The sequence below is a fragment of the Stegostoma tigrinum genome, chromosome 9, assembly GCF_030684315.1.
Source record: "Stegostoma tigrinum isolate sSteTig4 chromosome 9, sSteTig4.hap1, whole genome shotgun sequence".
Classification (NCBI taxonomy): domain Eukaryota; kingdom Metazoa; phylum Chordata; class Chondrichthyes; order Orectolobiformes; family Stegostomatidae; genus Stegostoma; species Stegostoma tigrinum.
In genome coordinates, this window is record NC_081362.1 from 33,838,435 (window position 1) to 33,860,690 (window position 22,256).

General features: G+C 43.6%; 1 protein-coding gene across 2 annotated transcripts in view; it reads left to right on the forward strand.

Annotated features, from left to right (window-relative positions):
- The first annotated feature begins 5,528 nt into the window (after positions 1 to 5,528).
- sytl3 (synaptotagmin-like 3) overlaps positions 5,529 to 22,256 on the forward strand; it is a 175,760-nt gene continuing 159,032 nt past the window's right edge. For both annotated transcript variants that reach the window (XM_048536633.1, XM_059648822.1), the window contains exon 1: positions 5,529 to 5,613. The gene's annotated coding sequence lies outside the window, so the exon portion shown is untranslated. The remainder of the gene's footprint in view (positions 5,614 to 22,256) is intronic.

The window sequence follows — 22,256 nt, forward strand, 5'->3', positions numbered from 1 at the left end:
GGGAAGCAACGCATCATCTTAGAGTCTTGCTTGTATCCACAGAAATTCCTGTCTATCCTCCAACTATAGAGTCCCCTATCACCACTGATTGCCTACACTTTAACCCTGCCTGCTGTACAACAATGCTAGTCATGTTACCACAGATCCAGCTGCTGCTTACCCCAAGAGGCCATAACCCCAAACAGTATTCAAAACGATATACTTTTTTGAGAGGGAAATGGCCACAGGGGACTCCTGCATTGCCTGCCCATGCTTACTAGTCTTCCTGATCCACCCAACTCTTCTCTGTATGGTAACTTTTATTGGTGGTGTGACCAGTTCATTAAACATGCTATCCATGACACACTAATCTTCATGGAATCTCCGTAGTGAATCAATCCACAGTGCTAGACCCTATGTGTGGCAAATCAGAAGTTGCTGCTGGACATACTTCTTGCATATATAGCCAGCCTGGACACTGGGAGTGTCCCTGATTTCCCACATATTGTATGAGGAGGACTCCATGGTCTAAGTTCTCTTGCCAGTTCGAACCTGATCAACTAAACCAACCTTATGAACTACAGCCAACAATCCAGGAAGTGATCACACCACCTTACTCTCTAGTCACCAAATTTACATCCCTCAGTCCCACTCTCTGTTCCTAGCAAATCAAACCACAGAAGGTATCTCTCCTCGGGCACTACTCATTCAGTCTACAAACCTGGTTCCTGAGCAGCTAAGCCTATGTCCATGATCCCCTTCACAGTCATGATGGAGTTGACTTCCCTCAGAATCCTTCTCAGTTACTTCTCACTAATGCCCTGTATAATAGCTACAACATCATAATCATAAATCCAAGCCCTAAGTTCATCTGTCTTACCTGTCATTCTCCTTGCATTAAAACATACACACTTCAGACTGGTAGTTCTGCCATGTTCAGTACCTCTCTCTGTTCCGTTCTTTCCTCCTTTGGTGCTTTCTCCATCTTTGAGCACCATCACGGCCACTTGTGCTGATAGATTTTAGGGTGGCATGGTGGCTCAGTGGTTAGCACTGCTGCCTCATAGTGCCAGGGACCCAGGTTCAATTCCAGCCTAGAGCAACTGTCTGTGTGGAGTTTGCACATTCTCCCTGTGTCTGTATGGGTTTCCTCCCACAGTCCAAAGATGTGCAGGCTAGGTGGGTTAGCTGTGCTAAAGTACTCAGGAATGTTTAGGTTAGGTGGATTAGACATGGGGAAATCAAGGGGAGGGTCTAGGTGGGATGCTCTTCTGAGGGGTGGTGTGGACTTGTTGGCTCAAATGGCCTGTTTCCACACTATAGGGATTCTATGAAAGCCTCCCTTAATTCCTTGCACCCTCTTTCTTCTTCAAAATCCTTGACAGAAGTGTAGTAAGACTGTTTAGCACCCAGATTTTGAATCCTATGAGCCTCTTAAGAGTCTGTATCCTGTGCATACATCTCTGCTTGGAAGTGGACTGAACAACACCTTTGCAAAGGTTTTACACATATCTAATTAATGTCTACCAACGCCATGCAAAGGATGTAAAATTATGATGTCAACCAGAGAGTAAAACTAATTAGATGGAGTGTTGCCATTTTGAAGTGCAATGTAAAATTGAACATTGTGTTAAACAGCATAAAGGATGCTCCTCCATCATCCTTAATCTAGTGGAACAGGGAGATAATGTGTCTAATATATGGGATAAGATATAGGATATTAGCCTTTATTAGCTGAGGCATATAATTTAAGAGCAGGGAGTTTATGTTAGAACTGTTACAACTATGTGTGCGGTTCTGGAATCCATATTATAGGAGGGATGTGATTCCACTGGAGACAGTGCACAAGAGATTTACCTGAATGTTGCCTGGGCTGGAGATTTTAGTTATATAGTGGCATTGAATAGACTGGGGTTGTTTTCCTTGGAGCAGAGAAAGCTGAGGGGGAACATGATTGAGCTTGGATGACAAGGTGGCTCAGTGTTCAGCACTGCTGCCTCACAGTACCAGAGACCCTGGGTTCAATTCCACTATTGGGTGTTTTCACATTCTCCCTGTGTCTGTGTGGATTTTGTCTGAGTTCTCCAGTTTTCTCCCATAGTATAAAGTGGGTGGCACAGTAGCTCAGTAGTTAGCACTGCTGCCTCACAGTGCCAGGGACCTGGGTTTGATTCTAGTCTTATCTATATAGCTCAAATCATAGAATCCCTACAGTGTGGACACGGGCAATTCAGCCCATTGAGGCCACACCAATTCTCCAGACCCAACCCCTAAACCAACCCTATAACCCTGCATTCCCCATAGCTAATCCACCTAACCTGTGATGTGGAAGTGCCAATATTAGACACAACATCTTTTGGACAATAACTTGGTGTCGTGTGCTTCTGACTTTTCCCACCCCAGCCCAATACCAGCACTTCCACATCATAGGTTAGGTGGATTAGCTATGGGGAATGCAGGGTTACAGAAGGAACTGTTGCCCTTGATAGAGGGATATGTGACCAGAGGCATAGATTTAAAGTTAGGGACGGGAAGTTTAGAGGGGATGTAAGGAAAATGCTTTTCATCCAGAGGGTGATTAGAATCTGTAATTCACTGCCTGCAAGGTTGGCAGAGGTAGAAGCCCTCAATATTTAAGAAGTAGGGATACTAAGCAATGGGAGATAATGGGAACTGCAGATGCTGGAGAATCCGAGATAACAAAGTGTGGAGCTGGATGAACACAGCAGGCCAAGCAGCATCTTAGGGGCACAAAAGCTGACGTTTCAGGCCTAGACCCTTCATCAGAAAAGGGGGAGGGGGGGAGGATTCTGAAATAAATAGGGAGAGAGGGGGAGGCAGCTCCTTCTTGTCTACCTTATCTATATAGCTCAAATCATAGAATCCCTACAGTGTGGAAACAGGCAATTCAGCCCTTTCAGTCCACACCAATTCTACAGAGAGCATTCTACCAGACCCACCCCCTAGACTATCCCTATAACCCTGCATTCCCCATAGCTAATCCACCTAACCTATGATGTGGAAGTGCTGGTATTGGGCTGGGGTGGAAAAAGTCAGAAGCACGCCACACCAAGTTATAGTCCAAAAGGTGCTGTGTCTCATACTGGCACTGAAGATGGGTAGAGGAGAAGATAGGTGGAGAGGAGAGTATAGGTGGGGGAAGTAGGGAGGGGATAGGTCAGTCTGGGGAGGACGGACAGGTCAAGGGAGCGGGATGAGGTTAGTAGGTAGGAAATGGAGGTGCGGCTTGAGGTGGGAGGAGGGGATAGGTGAGAGAAAGAACAGGTTAGGGAGGCAGGGACGAGCTGGGCTGGTTTTGGGATGCAGTGTTGGGAGGGGAGATTTTGAAGCTGGTGAAATCCACTTTGATACCATTGGGCTGCAGGGTTCCCAAGCAGAATATGAGTTGCTGTTCCTGCAGCCTTCGGGTGGCATCATTATTGGCACTGCAGGAGGCCCAGGTTGGACATGTCGTCTAAGGAATGGGAGGGGGAATTGAAATGGTTCGCGACTGGGAGGTACAGTTGTTTATTGCGAACCGAGCGTGGATCTTCTGCAAAACGGTCCCCAAGCCGCCACTTGGTTTCCCCAATGTAGAGGAAGCCACAACGGTACAGCGGATGCAGTACACCACATTGGCGGATGTGCAGGTGAACATCTGCTTGATGTGGAAAATCATCTTGGGGCCTGGGATGGGGGTGAGGGAGGAGGTGTGGAGGCAAGTGTAGCACTTCCTGTGGTTGCAGGGGAAAGTGCCGGGTGTGGTAGGGTTGGAGGGGAGTGTGGAGCAGACAAGGGAATCCTGGAGAGAGTGGTCTCTCCTGAAGGCAGACAAGGGTGGGGATGGAAAATGTCTTTAGTGGTGGGGTCGGATTGTAGATGGCTGGAGGATAGTGTTGGAGGATGATGCATTGTATGTGGAGGTTGGTGGGTGGTATGTGAGGACTAGGGGGATTCTCTTCCTCCGTTCCTACACTGGCCCTAAACCCCATCTCTTCCTCCGTTACATTGATGACTGTATCGGCGCTGCCTCGTGCTCCCAAGAGGAGCTTGAACAGTTCATCCACTTCAACAACCCTTCCACCCCAACCTCAAATTCACCTGGACCATCTCCAACATATCCCTCACCTTCCTGGACCTCTCTGTCTCCATCTCAGGCAACCACCTAGAAACTGATGTCCATTTCAAGCCCACCAACTCCCACACCTACCTAGAATACACCTCGTCCCACCCACGTACCTGCAAAAATTCCATCTCCTATTCTCAATTCTTTTGCCTCCGCCACATCTGCTCCCAGGATGAGGCATTCCACTCCTGAACATCCCAGATGTCCTCGTTCTTCAGGGGCCGCAACTTCACCCCGCAATGGTCAGGAACACCCTTGACTGAGTCTCCCGCATTTCCCGCACGTCATCCCTCACACCCCACCCCCGCAATAACTGCCAAAAGAGAATCCCCCTAATCCTCACATAACACCCCACCAACCTCCAGATACAACACATTGTGCTCCGACACTTCTGCCATCTACAATCCAACCCCACCACTAAAGACCATCCCCTGCCTTCCGGAGACACCACTCTCTCTGGGACTCCCTTGTCTGCTCCACACTCCCCCCCAACCCCACCACACCCGGCATTTTCCCCTGCAACCGCAGGAAGTCCACACTGCACCTTGAAGCATCCCACCCAGACCCATCCCCCTATAACCCACACACCCCTGAACACTACAGGCAATTTAGCATGGCTGATACACCTAGCCTGCACATCTTTGGGCAGCGGGAGGAAACCGGAGCACCTGGAGGAAACCCGCACAGACATGGGGAGAATGTGCAATCTCTACACAGACAGTAGCCTGAGGCTGGAATCGAACGCGGGTCCCTGGCGCTGTGAAGCTGCTGTGCTAACCACTGAGCCAATGTGCCACCCTGAATAAATTTAATAAACTCTCTTGAGAAACTTTTATATATGAAAGATGCTGCTCCTCTACTGCTTCCTTTACCTTTCATGATGACTAATTTTGAGACATGTTTAGGTTTCAGTAGGATACCTCCATTTTATTTCAAATTGTAAATTAAAATTAAACTCAAGCTCTAGGCTACTCCTGCCTTTCACACATATTATAACCTTTAATATTTGAATAGAAATATAGTAGGAAGTACATAATATCGGTGCAGAGATCATGCAGTTTTGATCATATACTTAAAAATTACAGTTTGTTAATTAATAGATAATACTATGTCTACAAAAGTGTTGCCTTTAACTGAATATTCAGGCACCGCCAATTCACAAGCATGTTAGAATATTAAATCTCCTTAACATAGAGGTACCCCTTGAAAACGTTCCTTCTACATGTTAAATTCAAGAGCTGCTGGTGGTTTATTTTCAGTTTGCTTGCACTTTTCAGTAGTGTTACAGCAACATGCTGTGGCCTGTGGTTATATGGGTTCAGTGAGTATCTAAATGCAAACGGAAGCCAAGACAGTTGAGCAATTCAAAGTGAGGGATAACCACATACTTTTTTATTCTTCTTGTGAGTAGTTTTTGAGTTTTGTGCCATTTTAAAAGAAAAATGTAGTTTAAGTAAGAATACTTTGCAAAGCAGGATCTTGAAACAGAGCTAAGTATCATGCAACTGGTAAGTTTAAGCCCAGTGCTGTAATGATTGTGTGTTTCTATAATAACTTTCAGGCTGAGAATGCTGAGTGCTTCTTACAAGTTGCCTGTAGAAGTTTGTACGCCATTGTGAAATGAGTGCTGATTTTGCAATGTTGTGCCTAAAGGATGGGAGAAAACTCATATGTCCGGTTATGGAAGTAAATGCCAATTCCATTTGACTCCCAAATTGATGACAGAAATAGTCTGTAGGAAACTGAATTGTTTCAAAAGTGACTCATAATCTGGTTTACTTGATCCTTGGTGGTGATGTAAATTTTTTTTCGCTTTTAAAAAATACTTGTTTGTATTGTAGCAAAGGGGTAAAAAGCACAGGTTGCTTCAAATGTTTATATATTAATTAACCTATTTTACCAAGTGAAGAAAACCATCAGATAAATATTTTGGCATTCTAACAAACAAGGAAATTTATCCTGATTATGTACTATAATTAGGTGGTCTGAGAGCTTTTAAAACCATTAATTTAGATATGGGAAAAATTGCCTTTTATTTCTTTTCCCTTCTTCCTCTTTACCCCGCTTGCCCTCAGTTACACATAAGGCATGATCATTAATAATATTTGATGTTGCCACTATCATCTCCTTCTCAACAGAGAAGCTGGAGATGGGTTATTCTTACAGTGTGAATATTAACTGAGCCACTTGTGCCACTAATTCCTTAGTTGTTGTGAGGGCATTCAGAGTTGAACTGGAATCACATGAAGGCCAGACTGTGTGGGGGTGGCAGATTTTTTTGTTCTGTTTCTTCATCGGACATGGATGTTGCTGGCTAGGCCATAATTTTACTGTCTATCCCAATTGCCCTTTAGAGGGTGATGTTGAACTGTCATCCTGAATTTCTTTTGTAGGTGCAACAATGATGCTGTTGGAGGGGAGTTCTGGGATATTGACTTAATGACAGTTAAGGAACAGCAATACAGTTCAAGTCAGGGTAGTATTTGGCTTGGAGGGAAACTTGCAGGTTGTGGAGTTCCTATGCATTTGTTCCCATGCATTCCCATACCCTTGTCATTCATTCTAAGTGGTAGAGGATATGTATTTCAAAGATGCTGTTGAATGGCTTGAGTAAGTTTCTTCGAAGTATCTTATAGATGGTGCAAGCTGCCACTATGTCTCAATTGTGAAAGGACTAAATATTGAAGGTTGTGGATAAGTTGCAAATCAAATGGGCTGCTTTGTCCTGATTAGTATTGTTTTCTTGAGAATTGTTGGAGCTTTACCCATCTAAACCAATAGAGAGAATTTCATTACACTCCTGACTTGTGCCTTTATAGATGGGTTGACTGGCACTGGAAAGATAGGAGATGAACTATTTGCTGTAGAAATCCTATTTTCTGATTTTCTATTACAGTGACCATATTTATATAGCTGGTTGAATTATGTTTCTTGTCACTGGTAACTCCCAAGGTGATGGTAGACATAAAAAGTAGAATTCAGTGTTGATGATAGCATTGAATGCCAAGGGAAGACATTTTAACTCTGTTATTGAAGGTGGTGAGTTCCTGACACTTGTTACTTACCACTTGACAACCCATGCCTAGATATTGTCCTGGTCTTGCTACATATGGACATAGGTTGCTTCAGTATCTGAGAAACGGTAAATGTGGTGAATGTTGTGCATTCGTGAACAACCCCACTTCTGACCTTACAATTAAAGGCCGGGGGGGGGGGACATTGATGAAACAAGTAATACAGTAGGGCCCAGGACTCTACCCTAAGCAATTCCTGCAGTGATGTCCTGAGCCTGAGAAACTACGGTCATCTTCCTTTTGTGCTAGGTATAACTCCAACCAGTGGAGAATAAACTCCCTGATTCATTGATAACAAAGTGTGGAACTGGATGAACACAGCAGGCCAAGCAGCATCTCAGGAGCACAAAAGCTGATGTTTCGGGCCTAGACCCTTCATCAGAGAGCTCTCTCTGATGAAGGGTCTAGGCCCAAAATGTCAGCTTTTGTGGTCCTGAGATGCTGCTTGGCCTGCTGTGTTCATCCAGCTCCACACTTTGTTGGCCTGGATTCTCCAGCATCTGCAGTTCCCATTATTCCTGATTCATTGACTTTAGTTTTGATTGGGCTAATTGATGCTGCCTTGATGTCAAGCGTAATCATTCTTACCTGAACTCTGGCTTTCATTTCTTTTGCCCATGCATAGACCAAGGCTGTAATGAGATCAGGGCTGGAGTGCCTCTTGCAGAATCCAAACTGAGTATCTGTGAACAGGTTACAGTTGGGCAAATGCCCCTTGACTGCACTGTTGATAACTCCTTCCATCATTTTTCTGTGATCGAATAGTCTGATAAATGGCAGTTGGCCATGTTTGATTTGTTCTGTTTTTTTGTACAGGTGATCCTGTGCTATTTTCCACATTCCAGACTAGTTGCCAGTGTTGTAGCTGGAGCAGCTTGGCTCAGGGGATGGCTAGTTTTAGAGCATAAGTCTTCAGTACTGTTGATTGAATGTTGACAAGACCCATTGCCTCTGCTGCATCCAATGCCTCCACCTATTATTTTGATGTGACAAGAAATGAATTGAATTGGGTAGTTTGATTTTAGAGTAAGACAATAGGACGGCACAACATCGTGGGCCAAAGGGCCTGTACTGTTCTATGTTCTTTGTTCTATGCCTGAAGACTGGCATCTGCAATGGTGGCGACCTCTGAGGGAGGTCGAGATGGGTCACCCACTTGGCACTTTCAGCTGAAGATAGTTGCAAAAGCCTAAGTCTTGCTTTTTGCACTGTTGTACTGGGCTGCGTCAACATTGCAGAGAAGGATATTTATCAAGCCTCCTACTACTAGTTGTTTAATTGTCAGCCATCATTCACTACTAGATATGGTAGAACTTGTGGAGCTTAGAACTGGTGTGTTGTTTTGGTTGTGGCATTGCTAACCCAATTTATTGGATGCTACTGTTGCTGCTTCAGCCACTTGGCACAGAGGTTCTCTTGTGCTGTATCTTCACTGGGTTGACACATCATTCCTATATTTATCTGGTGCACCTCCTGGCATGGCTTCCTGCAGACTTCGTCATATCAGGTTGCTTCTCTGGCTTGATAAAGTGGGGGATATGCTGGGCCATGAGATTATTGAGTGTGGTTGAGTACAATTTTTTTTGCTGCTGATGCTCCACAACAGCTGATGGAAGATGAGTTGTTGGTTATGATTGAAATCTATCCCATTTTCGCACAGCATGATGGAGAATATTGGTCTTGTGAATCTGGAGATTTTACCTCCCTAATGGTTATTCCTCCTTATGAGACTGTCATTGACAGATTCATCTGGCATAAGTAGTTTGATAGGGATGAGGCCCAGTAGCTTTTTCTCTCTTGTTGCCTTTCTCACCAAATGCTATAGACCCAGTCTAGCAGCTGTTTTTAAAATACACATTTGTGGAATGTGCGCATTACTGGCAAGACCAGCATTTATTGTCCATAGGGCAGTTAAGACCCATTCACAATGCTTTAGGTCTGGCATCACTTCTAGGCTAGATCAGGTAAGGACGACAGATTTCCTTCCCTAAAAGATATTAGTTAACCGCATGCGTTTTTATAATGATAGACAGTGGTTGCCGTTAGGCCAGTTCATTATGCAAGATTTTATTGAATATAAATTTCACCACCTGTCATGTCCAAATTCAAGCCAATATCACTAGAACATTGGCCTGGTGTCCTGTGTGGCTAGCCCAGTGACATTCTACTATGTCATTGCCACCATCATGTCCTTCAGCACTTGAACAGCTTGGTCAGTAGTGGTGCTATGATGCCACTCTTGGTGATGGATGTTGAAGATTCCCAGAGTATACTGTGTGCCCTTGTCAGTGTCAGTGCTTCTTCAGAGTGGTGTCCAATGTGGAGAAAAACTGATTCCTTGGTTAAAGATGAGCAGTAGGTGGTAATGAGCAAAAAGCTCTATGTCCATGTTTGACCTGAGGCCATGTGACTTCAAAGAGGTCTAGTGTCAATGTTGAGGATTCCCAGGGCAAGTTCCTGTTGACAATAGAGCACTTTGCTGTTAACTTTAGGTAATCTGCCTTGTCTATGCAAGAGTACATATCATTGTTAGGGTGAGAATTTGTGGAGGTGCTTTGAGGAATGATGATTGTAATTTCCAGATGTATTGGCCTGTGGAGGACTGGCAGAAAAGGTAAAGTCTGGGGCATGCCTGAGTCTTTGCTGGGAAAGTTAGAGTCTAAGGCTTGGTTAGAGGCATGATTCCTGAAAGTGCTAAACCACTCTGCAATTGATTTCCTCAGCCACTTCCAACCAAACCTATCTTGTCTGAACACCTGTAAGAAATATCATCTCACTTCAGTATCTGAGTAAGACCTGGGTGCCAACATCTCATGTCCCCTTTCCAGGATTGTGGTTGCTGAAAATTCAGCCATTTTGATCTCTACTGGTGTCCTTTCTAGTTAAAGTTTTCCTGTGACAGATACAGCACAACGTTTACCTACCTTTTGTGATTGGTTGGGAAACATGGAAGTGGAATGCTTAAGCCTTCTGTGATAGAAAGCTGAGGCAAAGCCCATACCAATTACAAACTGTTTTCAGCCTGTTACTGAACATGTATTAAAATTACATCCATTATTTCTGTTGCCATGTGGAATAAAAGGTTACTGTGTAAATTTGAGAAACTGTTAATGGACAGTATCTTGTCAGGCTAGTAGGGAACAGGGAATAATTAAGAACTCTGCTCAGGTCTGCTCCCCAGCAGGTCCCTGCCTCTGTAAGTTTACTGCGTAGCTAATTAGTGCAGTTGAGGCTCTGACACAGACTGGAGCCATTTCCAGAACTTGCAAGGTAGGTACAGAATCCCTACAGTGTGGAAACAGGCCCTTTGGCCCAACAAGTCCCCACTCAACCTCAGAGCATCCCACCTACACCCATCCCCCTATAATCCATCTAATCCCTCGCTGAAAACCAAGGGCAATTTAGCATGGCCAGTCCACCTACCCTGCACATCTTTGGACTGCGGGAGGAAACCAGAGCACCTGGTGGAAGCCCACACAGACATAGGGAGAATGTGCAAACTCCACACAGACAGTCACTCGAGGCTGGAATCAAACCCAGGTCCCTGGCGCTGTGAGGCAGCAGTGCTAACCATTGTGCCACCCTCTACCTAATTGCTGCCAGATCTCTGGAAGTAGTCTCCTAGAACAGATCCAAGGACTACTGATTCCTTTCTTTATTTCCCTCAATTGCAGAGTTTTTGGGATGAGAAGGTCACTGTCATTGGCAATCATTTGGAGGTGCTGTGATGGACCTAATAGCTGTGGGAATTCTTTATTTTGAATTTTCCATCATGCTTCAGATAGACCTTCTGTTTTGAGCTGTACTTGTGGCTGTCTCCCTGTGTCAGTAGCGCTCACCTATCTGTTAATGGGGCTTTCAGACCCGTGGGGCCTTTGATTTGACCTCCTGTCCTTTATAACAGGGAACATTGTGTGAATCCCTCCACAGGCCAAAGAAGATGACGACACCATCTGGCCAATTGACAACAGTGGAGTCAGCAATTGGTCCCAACAGCTAAAAATTGTAAAGATTGTAAGATTTTGCCATTGCATTCTATAGGTTTGAACAGGAGATTGCTCACAAGTGCTCTCTTTCCTGCCTCATTCACACTTCTACTCAGAAAGTACAATTGTACAATTGTACACTGTACAATTATAACACATGCTCAATATGATGTGCAATATTCTAAACCGAAAACACCAATCTGAATTTGCAGAATAGAAATTCCAGCTGGCAAAATCGTTCATCTGCTTGTGCTACGTTGCTTTTGCACAGCTGCTTTTTGCAAGTGCCATATGTTTGTGTTAAAGGCATCTGCATCTGTACAAAAATAGCAGTAATAAAAATAGCAAGCATATTTCTTCCACATTTATGATTTATAAACTTTGCAACTTAGCATTTGTAAGACTCTCCAAGTTGGACTGTTTGTGGATAGTATGTATTTAAAAAGATGCTTGGTAGTACAGAACTTGGACATTGTTAAAAGGAGACATAAAGTTAAAACTTTTCATCTTGCACTCAACAGCACGAGGATGCAAGGGCGAGATTTGAATACAGGGACACTAATACATTTTATATGGGAAGAGGATGCTGATCGGTGGAGCTATTGTTGACATGGAGACAAAACAGAAACTGTTAGTTACCTCCCTAATTTAGTTCTCAGACTAAGCACTCTGGTTCGAGGGCACGTGAAGCAAACGCTTACAGTTTTGAGACTAAGAATGGGGACTGGGGGTGACTAGATTTCTGTACAGAGAGTGTAGTATGGACAAGTGTGAGGTGATGCATTTTGGGAGTTGGAGGAGGAAGATGCAAGAGGAAAATGGATTGAAGATGGCCAGACCCTTAAGAGCATTGATGTACAGAGAGATCTTTGGGCCTGAATCCATAACTGCCTGAAAGTGGCAACACAAGTGGATAAGGTGGTAAGGAAGGCATATGGCATAATTGCCTTCATTGGTCAGGGTATTGAGTATAAGTTGGCAAGTCATGTTGCAACTGTTCAAGCTGCATTTGGAATACTGTGCGCAGCTTTGGTTGCCACATTATAGGAAGGATGTGGAGGCTTTGAAGATGGTGTAGGAATTTACCAGAAGTTGCCTGGATTAGCTATAAGGAGAGGATGGATAAACATGGAGCTTGTAAAATGTTGAGAGGCATGTATAGGGTGGATAGTCAAGATCTCTTTCTCAGGGTAGAAATGTCAAATACTAGGGGGCATGGGTTTAAGGTGAGGGGGGGGAAAGTTTAAAGAAGATGTGCAAGGAATATTTTTTACCCAGTGGGTGTAGCTGCCTGGAACATGCGAGGGAGGTGGTAGAAACAGATACAAAAGCAAAGTTTAAGAGGTATTTAGATAGACACATGAATAGGCAGAAAATAGAGGGATACTGACGATGTGCAGGCAGATAGGATTGGTTTAGAATAGCATCATGGTTGGCATAGATAGGCCAGGCCAAATGACCTATTCTTGTCCTGCGCAGTGCTACGTTCTGGCATATGCTTGATAAATTAAATAGCTTCCTCTTGTCTTGTCTTGTCTTGATTTTATTGAGACTTCTTGGAGGGATTGCTGTTCAGGAGAATAGACTTGGAATTAGTTTATTGTCATGTGCACTCAAATACAAAAGTGAAGAGTTTACAATGCCATCTCATTCAGCGCCATATAACATAGAGCTGCACAGCATAGGGACAGGCCCTTTGACCTGCAATGTTGTGCTGAACATGATGTCAAATTAAACTAATCCTTTCTGCTTGCTCTTGGTCCATATCCCTCCATTCCTTGCATTTTCATGTCCTTATCTAAAAGTCTCTTAAATGTCCCTATCGCAACTGCCTCCACCACCATGTTTCACATTCCTACCACTCTATCCCGGGATATCGATGCTTCAGGTAGGACAGAGAGGGAGGTAAAAGGGGTGGAGGAGTTGCATTACTGGTCAAAGACGATATCACAGCTGTACTGAAGGAGGGCACTATGGAGGAGTCGAGCTGTGAGGCAATATGGGTAGAACTCAGAAATAGGAAGGGTGCAGCAACAATGTTGGGGCTGTACTACAGGCCTCCCAAAAGCGAGTGTGAGATAGAGGTACAAATATATAAACAGATTATGGAAAGGTGTAGGAGCAACAGGATAGTGATGAAGGGAGATTTTAATTTTCCCAACATTGACTGGGGCTCACTTAGTGTTAGAGGTCAAGACGGAGCAGAATTTGTAAGGAGCATCCAGGAGGGTTTTCTAGAGCAGTATGAGTGTAGTTCAACTCGGGTAGGGGCCATACTGGACCTGGTGTTGGGGAATGAGCCTGCTCAAGTCGTTGAAATTACAGCAGTAGACTACCTTGGAAATAGCGACCGCAATTCCGTAATTTTTACAAGACTCATGGTCAAAGATGACAGCGGTCCTAAAGGAAGAGTTCTAAACTGGGGGAAGGCCAACTGCACCAAAATCCGGCAGGATCTGGGGAATGTAGATTGGGAGAAACTGTCTGAAGGTAAATCCACATTTGATATGTGGGAGGCTTTTAAAGAGTGGTTGATTAGCACTCAGGAGAGACATGTTGCTGTGAAAATGAGGGATAGAAATGGCAAGATTAGGGAACCATGGATGACATGTGAAATTGTGAAACTAGATAAGAGGAAAAAGGAAGCATACATAAGGTCTAGGCGACTGAAGACAGACGAAGCTTTGGAAGAATATCGGGAATGTAGGGCGAATCTGAAATGAGGAATTAAGAGGGCTAAAAGTGGACCTGAGGTATCTTTAACAAACATGGTTAAGGAAAATCCTAAAGCCTTTTATTCATATATAAAGAGCAAGAGGGTAACTAGAGAAAGGATTGGCCCACTTAAGGACAAAGAAGGAAAGTTATGCATTGAGTCAGAGAAAATGGGTGACATTCTTAACAAGTACGTTGCATCGGTATTCACCAAGGACAGGGACATGACGGATGTTGAGGTTAGGGCTAGATGTTTGATTACTCTAGATCAAGTTGACATATGGAGGGAGGAAGTGTTGGGTATACTAAAAGGCATTAAGGTGGACAAGTCCCCAGGTCCAGATGGGATCTATCCCAGGTTTTGAGGAAAGCGAGAGAGGAAATAGTTGGGGCCTCAATAGATATCTTTGCAGCATTCTTAAACATGGGTGAGGTTCTGGAGGACTAGAGAATTGCTAATATTGTTCCCTTGTTTAAGAAGGGTAGCAGGGATAATCCAGGTAATTATCGACCAGCGAGCCTGACGTCATTGGTAGGAAAGCCACTAGAGAAGATACTGAGGGATAGGATCTATTCCCATTTGGGCGAAAATTGACTTACTGGTGCTAGGCAACATGGTTTTGTGCAGAGAAGGTCATGTCTTACCAAATTAATAGAATTCTTTGAGGATGTGACAGAGTTGATTGATGAGCGAAAGGCTGTAGATGTCATATACATAAACTTCAGTAAGGCATTTGATAAGGTTCTCCATGGCAGACTGATGGAGAAAGTGAAGTCGCATGGGGTTCAGGGTGTGCTAGCTAGATGGATAAAAAACTGGCTAGGCAACGGGAGACAGAGAGTAGTAATGGAAGGGGGTTTCTCAAATTGGAGACCTGTGAGCAGTGGTGTTCCATAGAGATCTATGCTGGGCCCACTGTTGTTTGTGATATATGTAAATGATTTGGAGGAAGGTGTAGGTAGTCTGATGAGCAAGTTTGCAGATGACATGAAGGTTGGTGGAGTAGCAGATAGTGAAGGGGATTGTCAGAGATTACAGCAGAATATAGATGGATTGGAGAGTTGGGCAGATAAATGGCAGATGGAGTTCAATCCGGGCAAGTGTGAGGTGATGCATTTTGGAAGATCTAATTCATGAGCAAACTATACAGTAAATGGAAAAGTCCTGGGGAAAATTGATATTCAGAGAGATCTGGGCGTTCAGGCCCATTGTTCCCTGAAGGTGGCAATGCAGGTCAATAGAGTGGTCAGGAAGCATATGGCATGCTTTCCTTCATTGGACGGGGTATTGAGTACAAGAGTTGGCAGGTCATGTTACAGTTGTATAAGACTTTGGTTTGGCCACACTGAGAATACTGCGTACAGTTTTGGTTGCCACATTACCAAAAGGATGTGGATGCTTTAGAGAGGGTGCAGAGGAGGTTCACCAGGATGTTGCCTGGTATGGAGGGTGCTAGCTATGAAGAAAGGTTCAGTATATTAGGACTATTTTCATTAGAAAGACAGAGATTGAAGGGGAACCTGATTGAGCTCTACAAAATCATGAGGGGTGTAGACAAAGTAGATAGCAAGAAGCTTTTTCTCAGAGTGGGGGACTCAATTACTAGGGGTCATGAGTTCAAAGTGAGAGGAGGAAGGTTTATGGGAGATATGCGTGGAAAGTTCTTTATGGACAGGGTGGTGGGTGTCTGGAACGTGTTGCCAGCGTAGGTGGTAGATGTAGACATGATAGTGTCTTTTATGATGTGTCTGGACATGGATGGGGAGGGAGCAAAGGGATACAGACCCTTAGAAAATAGATTACAGATTTAGGCAGAGGATCTTGATTGGCATAGGCTTGGAGGGCCAAAGGGCCTGTTATTGTGCTGTAATTTTCTTTGCTCTTTGTTTTTTGTTCTATGTAAAAAAACTTGACCCTCATATTTTCTTTGAACTTAAATGCATGCCCCATAGTTTTAGACATTTCAATCTGGGAAAAAGATTCTGAAGTGTCAACCCTATCTATGCTTCTCAAAATTTTCTATCAGTTTCTGCTGCTCCAGAGAAAACAACCTGAGTTTTTCTAGCCTCTCCTTATAGCTCAGACCTGTTAATCTAGGCAGCAACCTCTTCTGCACCTTGTCCAAAGCCTCCACATTCTTGCTGTAATGTGACAACCAGAGTTGAATGCTTTACTCTTAAGTGTGGCCTAACCAAAGTTTTATAAAGCTGCAACATGACATCCTGACTCTTGTACTAGTTCCTCATGAATGCTCAAGTGTGTCATATACCTTCTTCACCACCCTATCTACTTGCATGGCCACTTACAATGAACTACGGATTTGAACCTCAAGATCCCTCTGTATATCAATGCTGCTCAGGGTCATGCCATTAACTGTATACTTTTCCCTAACATTTGATCTCCCAAGTGCAGCACCTCACACTTACCCAGAATAAACTCTATCTGCTATTTCTCCAACCGTACCACCAACTGATCTATATCCTGCTGTATCCTTTGACCAACACCTACCTATACACAAGTCCACAGAACTTTGGAAGGTCTGTCAATGTACTTACCCAGCCATCTACATTTTCCCGCAAACAGCAGAGGTTCCAGTATGGATCCCTGTGTAATACCACTAGTCATGGCCCTCCAGCCTGAAAAAGAACCTTCCACCACTATCCTCTGCCTACTCTGGGCAAGTCAATTCTGAATCTGCAGCCAGGTCACCATGGATCCAATGCATCTTAATCTGCCAAATGGACCTACCACAATGGACCTTGTTGAAAGGCTCACTAAAATCCATGTAGGGAACAGCTCACTCCTCTATCCTCATCAATCACTTCTATCACTTCCTTGAAAAATTCAATCAAGCTAGTAGGTCATGACCTGCCCTACACAAAGCCATGCTGACTCTCCCTAATCAAGCCATGCTACCCCTAAGAACTCGCTCCAGTGCCTTCCCAACCACCAATGTGACACTCACTGGTCTATAATTTCCTGGATTATCCACATTTACCTTCTTGGTAAAGAAACAACATTAGCTATATGCCAGTCCTCTAGGACCTGTCCAGTGGCTAATGAGGATACAAAGATCTCGGATGAGGCCCCAGCAATCATCTCTCTTGCCATTCTCAAAAACTTGGAGTAGACACTATTGGGTCCTGGGGACATATCCACCTTATGCTCTTCAAGAGACCCAACACCACTTCTTTCTTGACCTCCAAATGCCCAAGTTATATTAGCATGCTCCACACAAATCTCACTATGGTCTATACTCGTCTCCTGGGTGAATACTGACGCAAAGTGCTCATTTAGGATTTAACCCACATCCCCTGTCTCCAAGCACAAGTTCCCTCTTTTATCCTTGAGTGGCCCTACCTTCTCCCTAGTTGCCCTATTTTTTTACAAAGTACTTAGGTACAAATGTTGGATACAAAATAGAAGAATTTAAAAAAGGCACATTACCTTACAGTTATTCATAGTGTAAGTAGAAAAAATAAGAAATAAGTGTCTTTCTGAAAAGGACCTGCAGTAGGTCAATGCACAGGGCTTCCACACATGGTCTGACCAGGCTCGCAAGCCACTAGTACCACCTGCACTAGTACCCAGTCCAAAACCTGTCCCCACTCTGCTCAGGCCTCCTGTCCAGTTCCACACCAGGTACCCTGGCCATCCTGCTCTGCACCAGGCCTCTAGCTTGCTGGCTGTTCCACTCTGCTCATTGCCTCTAGACCGTGCTGCTCTGGCCCTCAGCTGCTCCAATGATGTCACCACCCTTCAAGAAAAGGAGAAAAACAAAGAAAGAGTGGATGGGATGGACAAGCCCTGAGCCTGGGCTGAGGAGCCCAGTCACTGCCTACTCCATCACTGCTCCATCACTTGTCTTGCAAAATGATACTTGCCATCTCTGTAATGGTGCACATAGTCAGAAATTTAGATGAATCAACTAGAATTTGAGAAGTTGCTAATGTGAGCCCGAAACAGTTAATACAAAATCATTGTAATGTCATTATAGTGGTGACTGGGTTAATATCACTCAGTTTTGCATAAGAAGCAGATTGTGCAATTTAGACGAGTGAACAATTCATTTCCACCCCACACTGTCTTCTCTCCCCCACCTCCAAATTTGAGTGCTGTGATATTTACACCAAATATTTCTGTGAGTGATATTTACACCAAATATTTCTGTTTGACCAGCACTCCCTGAAAATAGTTGGTCTTGAACAAAGAGGCTCAGGTCTTTGAAGAATAGTTAAAGACAAACACTTCAAAGTAGATTGCCTTCAGCAGTATAAAAGACAGTTACATAAAAGATTTAAGATAACAAAGTGTGGAGATGGATGAACACAGCAGGCCAAGCAGCATCATAAAAGTTTTATTGGGTTTTCATGTCATAAATGGCCATCCTTCTGGACATAATAAAGGTTTGGCACTGGCCCAGAAGCAATTTGAATACCATTAGCAACAACAATACTTAAATATCATTTTTAATATAGGAATGCACCCTCAATCTGTTCACAGGTACGTGAATAGAAGCAATTGATACTGAGCTTGTTAACGTGATATTAGGAGGGGTGACTAAGCACTCATCAGATATCAGAAGCAGGAGATAGAGAAGTGTAGAGTTTTTCAGAGGGAATTCCAGAATAGAATTTAGATGAACTGTTGACTGCATATTGCTTGTTTTTGTGATATTTAGCACAGGGCATCCAGTGAGGGAATTTCTTCTACACAGCAATCATTTCTTCCACCTCCAGTTGACATGGAATGGACAGCTTAGGATCTCCCATCTAAATCCAGTGAGCAGGGTAGTTTTGGGACAAAGAGGGGAAATACCCCCTTTTTTATGACGTTAGCTCTGATATTCAGGTAAGTCTTTAAAAATGTCCAGACTTCCATGAATAAGCGTGAGTTTTTGAATAGGTTGTTTGTAAGGGCAATAGGGATATTGGGAATGTAATTGGCTGGTGGGAGGGAAAGTAAGTGATTGGGGATAGTTGGGTTGAGCTAGACAGTCATGGTGGGCAGGTTAGACTAGGGGTATTAGTCAGCTGTTCAGTAGTGTATTTAAGGTATAGACTAGTCTCACTGGGGGTATTATCAGTTTTTAAGATGGTAATTAATTATTTACTCAATTTCTTAGTATCTGTATTAAAGAATTAGTGGAATGACAGAGTGTAGTGTATCCAGATTTGCTGAGGACATAAAAACAGCTGAAAGAATATGTTGTGATAAGGACATGAGGAATCTGCAAGTGGATATTGATCGGTTGAGTGAGTGGACAAAAATTTGGCAGATGGTGTTTAATGTGGGAAAAGTGTGAGCTCATACACCTTGGTAGGAAGAATCACATAGCAGATTATTATTTAAATAGAGAGAGAGAGAGAAAAACACCAAAAAGTTCAGTGCAGAGGGGGATTTTGGTGTTATTGTGCCTGAAACAGAACATGTTAGCATGCAGTTGCAGCAGGTAATTAAAAATGCAAATGGTTTAGATTCCCTACAGTGTGGAAACGGGCCCTTCAGCGCAACAAGTCCACACTGCCACTTGAAGCATCCCACCCAGACCCATCCCCCTATAACCCACATGCCCCTGAACGCTACAGGTAATTTAGCATAGCCAATCCACCTAGCCTGCACATCTTTGGACTGTGGGAGGAAACCGGAGCTCCTGGAGAAAACCCACACAGACACGGGGAGAATGTGCAAACTCTGCACAGACAGTCACCCAAGGTTGAAATCGGAGCCAGGTCTCTGGTGCTATGAGGCTGCAGTGCTAACCACTGAGCCACCGTGCCACCTTTTAGAATTTTGGCCTTAATTACTAGGGCTTGGAGTTTTATAGTACGTGAGTCTTGATACAACTGTATAGAATGCTGGTAAGGAGTACTTTGTGTGGATTTGCATCATGGTACTTAAGAAAGAATGTATTGACATTGGAAGTGATTCAAAACAGATTCACTGGGGTGATTCCTGTGATGAGGGGCTGAATTATCAAGAACAGCGAAACAGGCTAGGCCTTTATTCATATTTCACAAAAGCTATTCATAGCTTTTGTGCTCCTGAGATGCTGCTGGGCCTGCTGTGTTCATCCAGCCTCACATTTTATTATCTTGGATTCTCTAGCATCTGCAGTTCCCATTATCACTAGGCCTTTATTCATTACAGTTTAGAACAATGAAGAGTAATTGTTTTGAAATATAGAAAATTCTGAGGAGCCCTTACAAGGCAGGTGTTGAGAAGATGTTTACATTAACAAGGGAATACCGAACTATCAAAATATCATCTATGATCTTCTCGAAGGCATGAGCTTGAGGCAATAGGAGCAGCTGTAGGCCTTTCACACCCACCTATTTCTTATCTTATTATCTAGCCCAAATTTCCTCCTGAGGTCCCCAGCATCACAGATACTAGTCTTGGGAAAGTTGGTTCACTCCACATGGTATTAAGAAACATTGAAGGAACAGGATACTGGAACTGCAAAGGGAATTGAACCAAATAACGTTCTGGTGGTGATGCAGCCACAAAATTGTCATCTGTTCAGCAATGTGGAAAATTGCCCTGGTTTGCTCTGTTTACAAAAGAAACAGTACAAACTAAACCCAGTCAATTGCTGCCACATCAGTTTACTTTCATTTTATCGGGGAAGTGATGGCAGAAGGTATCATTACTGACACAGCAGTCGTTGGGTTCTGACCCAAATCCTGACCTCATTCCAGCTTTGATCCAAACATGGACAAAAGAGCTGAACTCCTAAGACGGGGGAGTGTAGTGGAGTAGCAATCCAGTATCCCAGGCCTATGTTCTGGGAACACTGGTTTGAATTCCATCATGGCAAACGGTGAAGTTTGAATTCAGTAAAAAAAATTCTGGAGTAAAGAGCTGGCCTAGTGGTAACCATGTAACTGCTGCCAATTATCACAAAAAAAACTGGATCACTAATGTACTTTGGGGAAGAAGATCTGCTGTCCTTATTGGTCTAGCCTACATGTGATTCTAAACACACAGCAATGTGGTTGGCTGTTCTCTGGACAATCAGGGATGGGCAGTAAATGCTGGGCTAGCCAGCGATGATCACATCCCATGAATGATTTGAAAAAAAGATGAGGTGAGGGTGACTTGACAACATGATAGCATATCACACAGAGAAGCTTCAAGGAGCTCCAGCAAAATTGAAATCAGTGCAGATCAGAGGGGAAATCTCTCCACAACTTGGAGTCACATTGAGCACAAAGGAAGATGGTTGTGATTCATGGAGGTCAGTCACCTCCCTTGCAGGTTATTACTCCAATAGTTTTTCAGGGTAGATGTTTTCTGATCAGCCTGTTCGCAGACGTTATTACACAATTTTGGAGCAGAGGGGCTTGAATGGTATCTCCTGGCTTAGTTTCTCAGTGTAGTGTCCCAGGTCCATCCATCTTCAGCTTATTTATCGATGATCTTTCTTCCATCATAAGCAAGATGTGGGCATGTTTGATATCAAGTAATTCACCTGTCTCCCCAGAGCCTGTCTTTCATCTACAAAGCACAAGTCAAGAGTGTGATCGAGTAATGTCCATTACCTGGATGGTGCATCTCCAGCTGCACTCAAGAAACTCAACACCATTCAGGAATGATTTTGGATCAAGCCTGATTGAAATCCCATTTTTCACCTTCAACACTCACCCCTCATTACTGGTACAAAGTAGCTGCAATGTGTACCCACCTACGAATTGTACTGCTTACCAAACCTCTTTTGACAGCACCTTCCAAACTAGCTATCTTTATTGCCTGGAAACACAAGGTCAGAAGTTACAAGATGCTAGGTTATAGTCCAACAGGTTTATTTGAAATCACAAGCTTTTGGAACATAGTCCTTTCACCAGGTGCTGTGAGAGAGAAGCACACAGAATACAGAATTTATGGGCAGAGAGATCAAGGGCAGAGAGATCAAAAGGTCATACAAATGGTGTGTCAAATAACAAGCTCCTGCAGGTGATCTGAAGTGTTAAACAGTGTGAGTAAAGTGTCAACAGTTGAATAACAAGCGAAGGGATGGTTAAATCTGATTAAATGAGGCAGAGAGATAATTACAAAAAAAAAGTACTGTAGTGCTGGAGACAAACTAAATGATTGGAATAATGTGATAGGTGTAAGAGTTGCATGTTGAGGGTTTAGTCAAAGTAATAAGTAATCCAAAATTGTACAAACTAATTAAGGTAAAGAGAACATAACAATTTATCCAGGTGATGGTGACAAAACAGGATAGTAAGGAAGATTTTACAGATACAGAACGGTGTGGTGAGGTTACATGTAGTGTGACATGAACCCAAGATCACGGTTGAAGCCATTTTCATGGATATGGAACTTGGCTATCAGTTTCTGCCTGATGATTCTGCATTATTGCGTGTCTT